Below are 12,769 nucleotides of genomic sequence, written 5' to 3'. Positions count from 1 at the left end.
TTAGAAGATTCGATGTTGATAATTGTGTATCTTTAGAAAACAACATATATTTATCGTTGCTCTTTGCACCGAGAGCAGGGAACGGACCGAGAGAGAGGAGAGAATGACGCGTGGGACGGGACGTGTACTAGGGCTGACGTCATCCGATCTCAATGGGGATTTGAGAGCCTCCCCCTCTTTCTACCCCTCTGGGACCGCGTGGGGAAATAGCTTAGGTTCAAGGAAAAAGAGTACCGGTACGCGTCCCAACCATTGTTTCCAGACGCGTTTCTGTTCTCATATGGTGTTTGGTGCCATTCGTGGCATTGGCGATGGAATGTGTGATGGGGAATTTACCTGGGCACTGGAATAGGAGAGTGTGAGAGAGGCTGGATCAAATGTACAAACGACGTTGTTTCATGGGTTGGTTTACCTTTGTATACGTTTCCTTCTCATGATCGATGTTTGTACCGGATAGCTGTGGGAATCGAGATGGTGTATGGATTAGATTAGATTAAATGTTATAGAGCATGGTGGGACCCACCAAAAAGACGAGAAGAATCTTTAACATCCGACCGCGCACGTCGATGTAGAATGAAGTTTTGGCTCCATGTCTGGAATTAGCAATGTTCACTTGCAATGTTAATCGGTTACAAAAAAAGGCAAGAGTGATGTGGTACGAGGCAATTAGTTGTATTCACGGTGATTTCCAAGGGTTGGGCTATTTATCGGGCACCACCTTGGATTAGGAAAGTTTGTGTAAGCAGTTTGGGCCCCTAAATTTTCGCTTTGCAGCTATTCCTCCGGGCAACCATCTGTTGTGACATCATTGTGCAACAGGAATAAATACAATATTTTGGGCGAATATGCTTCTATTCATGAGAAATTCTTTGGGCATCATCGATGGCATAGAAAATTTGATGTAAACACACGATTGATTCACGTAATTATTATTTTTTAATATATATTTAATATTTATAATTTTATTTTTTTATTTAAAAATTTTGAATGAAAAAAATATCTCTACCTTTTGAAAAAAAATTATGACATTCTGTAGCATATTATAATATCCTACGTCAAATTATGATTTTCTGCCTGCAGGATGTCATAATATGATTTAGAAATTTATGACATCCTGTGGTATATTATGACATTCTCGTCAAATTATTACTTCCTGCACGCAGGATATCATAATATGGTCTAAGATGTCATAATATATAAAGGGTATTTTTATCCAATCACTTTTCAATGTGTATTTAATGCATGTAGTTTCATTTTTTTATTTGAAAATTTTGAATGACGAAAATGTCTCTGTTCTTTGAAAAATATTATGACATCCTGTGGCATATTATGACATCTTGCGTCAAAATTATGACTTCATACATGGAGGATGTCATAATATGGACATGAAATATCATAATTTTTTCAAAAAGTAAGGGCACTCTTATCATTCAAAAATTTTAGATCCAAAAATAAAATTGCAGGCATTAAATGTGCGTGAAAAAGTGATGGTTACATGGACCAATTACATAAAGTGAAGTGCTCCATATCGAATTTTCTACGTGACCTGCGGTGCACGAAAAATTTCTCTTCTATTCATTGATTAATAGTTTAATCGAATAAAAAATTTATTTAATTATGTTTGTTTTTATTTTAATAGCAATTTGTTTTGTAATGGCAAGCCAATCTAGATAAATAATGATTATTAATTTTGGAATAGCCATTAATAATGATGACAAAGGTACGATTGTTTTGAGATTTTATGCCCTGCATTAAAGGCTTTTGATTGAGGTTTTGTTTCCCCACCCTTTAAATATATAAGGTGGAACATCCATGATTGTCTTATGGGTTTGCAAATTATCTACAACCTTTGCTCGTAATTGGTAAAATAAAGCTGATTGCCTATATATTTTTATCTATAATATTGTCCACACAAGCTAATAGATAGTAAAACTACTGTAGAGTTAAACTCCCTGCCTTATCAAATAAAGTGCGGGCAACGTTATTGCTAACAACATGGAATGTCAAAAAAATATTTTATATTATTACAAAGTTGGAGAAATTCAAAATTAACGTTTTTATTAACCCTTATGCTTCTCCATCAACCCGGATGTATGCATTGAATAGTTGGGGAGTTAGGTATTATCTTATTTTTTGCTGCCTATGGCCAGGAATTGAACTGCTTCCATATTCATGAGCCAGAGAATTCTCATACAATTAAAATGGTAACTGGAAGGACCTTAGTCAATTTCATGACTTATTAGGTTAAGGCTTTCATGCATATCTAGATAAAGAATTGAATCTATGATCTTTTAGGTGGTTGCCTATTACTGAGCCACAATGGTAATATTCACTTTTATCATAATATAGTTTATTATATTTATTCAAAACTTATTCATGATCATTTCAAATTTATCATTGTATTCTATATTTTAATTATTAGTTTTATAAAAAAAATTCAACTCTTTTTCTTTTGATGAAAATGGATTTTTTATAGTATTTGCAAAATCTTATTTTATCTAAAATATTTAAAATTATTGATAACTTCAATATAATCCTATATTTATATATAATTTTTCTTAAAATTTCTTTAAAAATATATAATTCATGATCTTTTTTTATGTATGCTGCAATTAATAAGTCATAAAGCTTTTTAATATAGAAAATTTTAATAGTTAATCAATTTTAAATTTTTGATATATTTTTTAATACAAATTGAATTAGATCAATGAAATAGTCTTTATGCAAATTTAATAACTATGTTTAAAATCATTACCATATTGCTTTTGCAATCTTTAATAGTAGTTTTTATTCCCATCTGATGTTGCAAGGCTCCGGAGAATAGATGACGAGGTCGGTCTTGGATCGAGCTGGAGTGCTCTTAAGTAAAATTTGATGAAGTCTGCTGGAAATTCTGCAAAAGAAGTCCTAGATCTGATGGGGTACTCTTTGAATTAGAATCCTTTGATGATTAAATCAATCGGGATCTCGAGAATCAACAGTAGAAATAGAAAGACTAGAAGGTAAGAAAGAAGATTTTGGGAGAGTAGAGTGATGACTCTTGTTCCCTTCAATGGGAAAGCTGAAAGGAATTCAACAGAATCTCAGCTCTGTGAGTTCTGACTTATCTTTTGGAAGATATCCTGTCTCTCTTTATATAGAGAAAACTTGCATAAGCCGTTAAACCGTTAAAAGAGTTTGTTAGACTATTAGTATGTTATAACAGAATAACCAGCTGTATGAAGATCGTGGATTGTCCATCCATGTGGAGATTAGTTGTAGTGTGACTGGAAGACAGCTGCTGTTGAGTTGACCAACAGCTGTAAGATAACCATTTGTATATTTTTGAGTCATATTGATCATGTCGATTTTAATATGATGTCTCATATGGTAGATCGGCAAATAACCGAGCTGATCATATTTTATCAGGAACTAACTCTTATCTATTCAGATCGATATAGAATTGAGCTGAAGGTTAATGCAGATCAATAAATAGCTGACTTGATTTGAAAGTACAATTCAAATAACTTTAATATTGTCACATGGCTTGGTGATAAGATCGATTTGTACATACCAACACCATCCTTTATGATCATATTATTTATTTAGTTTTTATTGTTGAATTCAATTCAATATCCAATTTATATCCAAATAATATTCGATTTATATCCATATTCTAAATAAAAAATTATGGATATAATTAATATCAAATTTGTATCGGTATCTATTTAATATCTATATTCATATTTATTGAAGGAATATGGGTATTGATATGCATATTTCGATATCCGAACTGTTTTTTACTCTAGCATCAATTGATAAAGCTCATAACTAGCGGCAGCCCTTTTATTTGTTGAACTGATGGCTTTGAAGCAAGGGTCTCCTTGCTCTAATTTCATCCCAAAATCATGTGCTTTCCGAATTGGTTAAGAAATAGCAAGTGAAAAATGGAAGCATGAAGATGTAGGAGTTAATCTGTAGATCAATAAATCCATTTGAAATGTTCTTATGAATGCATGGCTAGTCTTTTCTTAAATGCTACATTTTTATGGTGTTTATTTGTTCCATTGGAAGAAATTAGTTGCAACAATTGAATAACCTAAGTTAAATCACTACGATTCAATTTGCTATTGATGTTATAGCCATTTTCTTTGAGTGTAAAAGACCAAAGCATCTACTCATTAATATAAACAAATTGTGTAATTATCTTTCATTGATTAAAATCACATACTGGGTGACCCAAGGTTAAGTCCAGCCAACCTCATTATTTGCTCATTCTAAGTTGGCAATAAACAACCAGCCATGTCACATCCATCCTAGAGTCATATACTAATCACATCCAATCAAGTTTGGTCTGGCACATTAAGCAAGATTGCCAGTCATCTCCTTATAGTCAGGGGGCTCCTTATGGTCACCTCCAACCATCCTACCTTTGTCCCTTCTTCTCCAGAAGTCTCTTTCAAGGTTTCAATTTCCTTAAATTTCTTCCAATGCTCCTACAGTAAAATGCTGGACTTGTAGCGCCCATGGTCCAAATTTTTTAAACTGAAGCCCCCATCAGACGAATCTTACACCAATGAAGACAACCGCTATTGGATAAGACTTGGTCAATGTTCCTGGTCTTTCTTAAGCTGTGCATCAGGTCAAAAGAGTTGGCCATGATGGAGATTCGACTGATATAGAATATAGAATACATTAATACAAGTCCCAGCTGAGGACGCAAGCATATCCCATGCTCCTTGGTAGGAGGAGACCCAAGTGGTCAACGTGATGTCCATAAGAAAAAGTACCTGTTGGGCTATGTTTCATGCCATCAATCTCAATTGGTGTTGGATTGAACCCACACTTTAGACATCCATGCACGAGGTTTGTCTGGCTGTATTCGATTTGGGATAATGCCAATATCGGTATGAATTAATAGGTCCTGTCCAAACATCTTGGTATTTTATGTCGTGTCAGGTTGGGTGCTGAGTATCTATCATGCGAGAGTACAACAATACTAGATTTGGTTCCTAAATCATAGATCCTGGTCAGATCCTTGCCACATTCGGGTCCTTGCGAATTTTTTCACCTGTTTATCAATGCAGGGTCGGTCTATTTTCGCCAGTTTTTCCTCCTCCGCCGTCAATGCCGACCTTCTCGACACCGACTTCTGTAGCAACAACAAAGCTGCTACCGTGGAACGGGGGGTATTGTTCTTTGTTCACCAAATGGAAGGAAGAAGAAAGGGAGGAAATTAAAGTCTTATTTTAGAATCCTGCATAACTTTTATCCTGCCCTACAAGGAAGCCAGTCAAAAGATAGCCCAACTGTTTACCAAAAAGTTTACCAAAAAAAAAAAAAAAAAAGATAGCTCAAGTAGACAGACAAGCTGTTCCATATTTCTGTCACATAACTGAGTTCAGGTGGTATCTATCTTTACAAGCATCGTCCGGCTTGGATCATTTATTGGATGAGCCTGGAATGCGGCTTGAGTGTTTTCTAATTGAGTGTCTTTCTAGTTGCTTGTCTTAAAAAAAAAAAAAAAAAAAAAAAAAAAAAAAAAAAAGAAAGAAAGAAAGAAAGAAAGAAAAGAAAAAGAAAAAGAAGAAGGTGTTTTCTAATTGAGTGAGCTTGAATGAGCCCTAGGCAACCTTGCTTGAGCTACTTGCAAGTGGCTGATAAAGTTGCAGTCCAAAATAGGTTCTGATTTTGTTGATCGTATTGGCTAGACTAGGCACAAGCCACATAATTAGAGGTACATTTTATTCGTGGTTAGAATCGGAATCAAAATGAATGGAAATAGAAATTTAAATAGCCATATTCTCTAATATGTTTGGTTGTGACTTGAATCGGAATGAGAATTAGAATTAGAATATTTTTAAATAAATTTTTGAAAAATCAATTAGATAGGAGATATTTAAAATTTAATTTTTTAAATAAGTTTGGTGAAATAAGATTTGAATACTAGGAAAGAGTTAAGATTGAATTTTAAAAGATTTGGACATTAATATTCCTCCCACAAATAGAAATGGGACTCTCTCTAATCAAATAGTTAGAGTGAAAGTTACTCATTTTTATTTTTATTTGAGAGCCAACTCTCCCTCCCACCTAAATATACTCCAGTATTGTCAACATCCCTTTGGGAACTATTAGTTAGCTCAATATCGGATCTTAATCAGCAAACCCTTTTTTTTTTTCAAAAGTAAAATCCGAGGAAATGAAACACTTTCCCCAATTTATTTATTATAAAAAAATTAATAATTACAATAGCCGTTAAAAGTTGGTGCGAGAACGAGACCTTAGTCAGCGAGTTGGAATGTACTTCCACTATTTTGAGTCCTTTCAAGTCTACAAAGACAAAATGCTACCAGATGTTGTTCTTGGTATATAAAACATGGTCCACATGATTTGCCTCAAAAAAAATGTGGATTAGTTCGAACAGCTAAAAAGTAGGTAGGTTGGAACGACTAAAAAAAAATATAACACCACAGTAATAGGAAGAAAGCTAGCCAGTACTCGCATGGGAAAAGATTTTTTTTTGTTTTCCCCGTGAGTTGGAACAGGACCGTTTACTTTCAAATAACGTGGCATCCATCACTTTACTAATATTTCAGCTGGTTTAAACGTTGCGGTTGGGATAAGTATGAAGGTCAATGATAATTGCTAGCCTACCGCATAACTTCCTGTGGTTACCTTGATGCTAGTATTAAGGAATAAAAAAGAGCTGAAAAGATCACCAAGATTATGATAATTGGATGTGTAAAAAGCTACCAGGTATCAGCCCTCGATGTAATGAAGCATGTAAATCAATTCTGATCTCTAATGTTGCCCAGGTATTGAGCAGATATGATTCAAATGTAAGCAAAAAGAGAGATTAGAAAGCTTGGATAAGCTAACCTGAAAATTTGATTAAACTGCCAATGGTGAGTGTTATAATGGCTAATAGTGATTGTTATAGCAGCCACTGTTCTATTCCAGGAAGATCCAACCGATTTCTTGGTTGGCAAAAATATTCCGATGGAAAAATAGTTTTGTAGAGATTTTATAAAGGTTTTAAGTTCTAATAAGATTGGAAGCATCCCATCCCGTGAGTAAATGGGAATAGGATAAGGATCAAGACTCTGAAACCGAAATCTATCCATATGGAAAGGGGAAGAAGAAAGTGAAAGAAATAAATGAAAAAAAAGATGAAAGAAAAAAAGTGAAAAGAAAGAAGAAAAAGGAGAAAATAAAAAGACAGAAAAGAGAATGAAGTAGAAAAAGGAAAAAAAAAATAAAGAGAGGGATAAGAACCAAAAAAATGATGGAAAAAAAAAAGAAAGTAGAAGAAAAAGAAAGAAAGAAAGAAAAGAAAGAAGAATAGAAAGGAAGGAAATAAAGAAGAGGAAGAAATAGATGGTGGATATTTTTCAGAATGTATGATTGGGACCATGATGAGGATGGAGTGAGACAACAGGGTGTTATGTTCCATGGAAAAACCAAGATATCCTCATCTCATGGGATTTAAAACCTTAGGATGAATTATTTGTAGGCACCAGTAAAAATCTCTTCCAAACCGAAACATGATCTATTGAATTTAATAAACTAAATTGCACTGAATTTACCGAAGGCCTCACAAAACTTTGATCAAAATTTGATTTCTTATGTAAGAGGTTGGTGAGAATTTTCTTTGCAAAATTCTTGTTGGAACTGACTCTGGGAGGGCCTCAGCTTTGGAATTTCAACCAGAGAACAGCGCAAGTAACAAACCTCAGCTGACTCATGACTGCTTCCCCTTAAGCTTGCGATAGGCATCCAACCCAGAGTAACAGAAACCAATGCACTCCCCAATAACATTAAGGTGCAGAGAAGTATAGCAAAATTTCAGACTATTAAATGTAAAATAGATTGAAAGAACCATCAGGATGTGAAGAATAGGTTCAATGGATCATAAGGAAGCCCACGAAACAAAAGCAGTCCAAATCATCCAAGTAGGACTTAAAAAATCCTCCAGTACCACAAGTGAAATAACTCATCAGAAAGAGCTGACACAATTGCAAAAGCAACACAAATGAAGGGCATATAAGTACATAACCAAACCTTCAGATTGCTTCACAGTGTGTGTGTGAATGCAGAGTTCAGGATAGTATTCACCCAAAAAAAAAAAAAAAAACTTTATACATGAAAAGAGTAATACGGCCTGCAAACGAAGCCAGACAGAAGAGGAAAAAAAAAAAAAAAAGGAAGAAGAAGCATTACAGCAATTGTGGACAGCAATGAAACTATTTGGCAGCCTTAAAACAATGATCAAGGAAAACAAATATTGGTACTGTTTGACAGACATTGTTCTTCTTCTTTCGAATAAGGCCCACAGGTCTTGATTTTCATATGTCACACAGCATTTATAAAGTATCAGTCAACTACTTGGACAAAATAACATTTTGACACTTAAAAACAAAATTTCTATTTCAATCCACAGAACCATATAATTGTTCTTCCTTGGTTGCTCCTCATCAAAGATAAAATGACAATTTTCCATTGTGGTTTGATTTTGGATAGCTTGTACATGTCAAGAAGATCAAGAACATACATTCTAGGATCACTACAGCAGAACGCCAAAGGAGAGACTGTACACTTCTGGAGATTCCGATTGAGCTCAGACGAAAAGAGTAAGATTGGAAAGAGAGGAAGGGGTTTAGGGGCCGGGCTGTTGTGGTGCTTCTACTGCATGTATCAAACCATACGCACCATGGCCTGTATCAAACTGCTTTGGGCCCACAAGCATAGAACATCACCACACATCATCATAGTGTGCCCATAAATAGCCTGCATGGTGTGTATCATATCATACAGACCAAGTGTATGATCTGACACATATCATACACTTGTTCATATGCTACATATCATCATAGTATACTGATCCTTAATTTCAGTTACCACCCGTTTCTGTAGTTTGTTCATATCAGCACCAAATGTTCTTCCTGACAAAATGAAAACTATGGCAGAATTTTTTAACAAAAAAAGGGAAATAAACTAATCTTCAACTGTCTCATTTTGCAGTGCCTCTCACTGAATGCGACAAGAAACGACCAAGTGGCTGGACATAGTGGGACAAGCTTATCTACCGAACGTGAGAAAAATACCCCAATATGCATTCAGTTACTATTTTCTTTTGGGCTTAAGAGACTGGCTGTCATATGATGTTCCCTTGTTTCCTGTTGTAAATCTGTACCTCGGCCTCAGCCTAAATAATTTTGTCATCACTGAACAAGTTATAGCTAAACTACAAGAGGTGGCACTTGCTAGATTGGACAGACACGATGATCGTCTAGTATAATTTGTTGGATTAGCAGCAAGTCTTCTTCCTCAATCTGGTCCCTTCTTATTTCGACAGACGATCTACTTCAAGCCAATCAACTTCAGTTAACAAGATTCTACATTCCTCAGCTTTAGCGACCTACTAGATCGGCCGTTTCTGAGGAAGACCTACTAGGTCGATCTTTGCTGAATTACTACCTCTGTTTACAAATTGTTTCTCTCTAAATCTGAAAAGTCCAGATAATATAGCCTTTTTTCAAATCTATCCATTTGACAAATTTGAAAACTGTCGGGACTCCAAGTCGAATACGTCTCAAATTCCTCTCCTACAAATTCAAGACTCCAAGACCCTCCAAAAATATGCAATCAATCAACTCTTAATTTTCTCCTCTTATCGTTCTTCGTCTCCTAATTTGAGCATTAGAGGGTCTACAGCGGAGCCACCCCTGATGTGGACTTGTTTTGTAGGTATTTAGGCAAAGTTCCAGCGACGGATTTACATCGGCCATGACTACTTCAGCATCCGACTATAGTTGGGGAGATCGGCAGCAACATTTTTCATGTTGTATTCTCACTTCATTAAGGACTAGTTCACAAGGTCGGCCTCTATGGTGACAATTTCTAATTTTTTTTGAAAACGCTTTCTTGAAAGACCTATCCTCTCTGGCCTATCAACATGATCACCCACTGCATTGAATTTCCTACCAACATGAACCTTTTTTGTTTCCCCGAACGTATCCTTCAAGCTTGTGGGGTACAAATGGTTCTTCTATTTTTTTCTTTCCTCCTTTTTTTTTTTTTTTTTTTAATTCTCAACATCCTTAGAGGGTCTTCCTATGATGCATGAGTTTTGCCATCAGAGGTTAATTATTTTCTTTTCTTTTCAACTTTTGGAGCCCCGTGGTCGTTGTGCAATCGTTCAGATTGGTTAGACGATGGATTACAACTTTAAACATATCAGAGTTAAAGCTGCATCAACTGTAGATTACCGTTACCAAGGGTGTTGATCTGTGTACAAGGCGAGTCCGTTGTTTTTTTTTTCTTTTCCGGTAAACAAGGCGAGTCCGTTGTTGAATTATTAGTCTATAACTTTTTTTTATGGTTTTGTTGTTCTGGCTATCTTTTTATTTTTATTTTTTTTTGATATAAATGGACAATCATACGATCCTTATGTGAGTACAATCTAAAAGAACAGAATACAAAAAATCTCGTGGACAAGCGTTGTCTCGGCGTCAAGTCTAATTTTCAATGTGCTCGACAATAAAGGCTGTAACTGAATCCGTGGGGCTATTCAGCTATCCTTTTCCTTTGCAACCATTAGCAAAGTAGGTACATCAACAGTAGATAATCTTTACAAAGGGTGTTGATCTGTGTGCAGTGGTGAGCCCTTTGTTGAAGTATTAGTCTTCAGAGCTACATGCAGCCTTTTCTTTCTTTCTTTTTTTTTTTTAAGTAGTGGAATTTCTTTTAGTCTTGTCATGGTTTTGCTGTTTTTTATGGTTCTGTCGTGCCTGGCTATCGTTTCTTTTGTGGCTTTTAGCAAAGTAGCTAGATCAACTGTTGATAACCTTCACAAAGAGTGTTGATCTGTGTACAGTGGTTGAGTCATTTATTGAAGTGCCATAGTCTTCAGAACTTCTTGCAGTCTTTTTTTTTTTTTTTCTGAGAACTCCTGTAGTCTTGAAATGGCTTTGCTGATCTTTATGTTTCTCTTATGCCTGGATATCTATTTCCCTTGCCACTTTTAGCAAAATAATATTCATTAAATAAATATTAAAAGGTTCGTTGGCCTTATTCTACCTACTTGGTTGCTTATATGGTTCAGAATCATAACCAACCACCATTGTCCTGTCTAATTAAGTTCACCATTAGTTCTTTTCTTCCATTTTGTGGTTTGTCTCATTTTTGACAATTAGCTGCCTACCTAGCATCAATCTTCTTACCTTCTCATTTCCTAGATTGGGACTGGCATGATTGGTGTCTAATTTAGTTAAGATAGCAATGAAAATAAGATGAAAAATTTCAGTTCTGTTTTGAAAGTGGCATATTTTCTTCATTTAGATTGTGCACAGAAAGGAGCCTCTTGGCATTTTAGATCAATTGGCATGGTCATGGATCTTTATTTTTATTTTCTAGCAACATTAAAGTTGAAGCAGCAATGAATATAAATACCTACAACCCTCTAATGATAGATGGCCCAGGATGGGGTACGTCATGAAGGCAAGTCTGTCTCAATGAAGTTGAATAAAAGACTGATTAGAACTAGTTTGATTGTTGGGCCCTTCATGGTGATGGATCAGTGTTGGTGGCAGTGCTTTTTTGGAAGGAATTGAGTTGTGCATCACCTGGATTAACTTGTGACACGGCCTCATATTCCACAGAGTATAACCCTAGAAAACATGCAAAGGCCAGACAATCACCGGTTTGTATCTAAATCTGCGATCATTATGGTTCTATTTGACCCAGGTGATGCGTTTGTGGCATGACAAATATTTTAATTCACATCTAAAGGCCGGGTGTCTCTGCCTCTGAGGTGGCATCACAGTAGAAGGGGCCATTGTTTCTAACAAAGTGATCCGGATTCGAGTCTTGACGGATACCAGACTGTGATTAAATGACATGACGTGAATGACTGTGAATGGAGAATATCTTCGTGGCCTGAACATGGCATCTGAAAATAGCATCTGATCCGTTGGCCCTCGATGATACTGGGGTGATGTATTCATCTATTGGGTTCGTTTATATGGTGGGAAGGAGGCCGTCTATTCATCCAAACTCGGCCCGAATCGAATATTCTTCGGTGGGGGTTGGAGCCCTATGATCACGCCTAAGAGAGGTAGATGCGTCGGATCATCCCCCTCTTAACTCCCATTTTTTCTTATCAAAAAAAAAAATTGGGTGTCTCTTTTGCCTCCCTTATTAGTAAGGGTCCATTTGGATGCATTGGCCAAAAATCCTATAAAATCCATGGATTAAGCTAGTACAACTAGGAAAAAACAATCTGGGCCAAATTTATATTCTCATATACCTTGGAGCTTTTGGAGTGGACGGGTCCGAATCCTATCGGAAGAAAATATAATCTCAGCAGATTGTGTTTGTAAAATGAAGAGGGCAGCAGCATTCCTAGAAGCGTAATGTTGGATTTCATAAATAGTATTGGAAAAAACTGTAATCATCAATAATAAAATCATAATTTTTTTATATAATTAAATAGAATATCATAAAGCAACAATAATCCCTATGATCTACTCAAGCAATCTACAAAAAAAACACCATAAATTTGATGTGAATCTTCTACTGTTTAAAATAATAAGATTATTATAGATCTTCTCTAGATTAATTAGAGATTACACAAATATATCATCAAGAATAAATTTTGATTTTAAAATAAAAATAACCATCAATGACAAAATGGATTTCAACAATAAATTGAAATAGATTTCATCAAATATATGGATATTTGAAATAATTAATAATTTTTTTTAAAAAAAATAAAATTATTCAATTTATA

Source organism: Elaeis guineensis, chromosome 8 (assembly GCF_000442705.2).
Source record: "Elaeis guineensis isolate ETL-2024a chromosome 8, EG11, whole genome shotgun sequence".
Taxonomy (NCBI): Eukaryota; Viridiplantae; Streptophyta; class Magnoliopsida; order Arecales; family Arecaceae; genus Elaeis; species Elaeis guineensis.
This window is presented reverse-complemented; position numbering follows the sequence as displayed.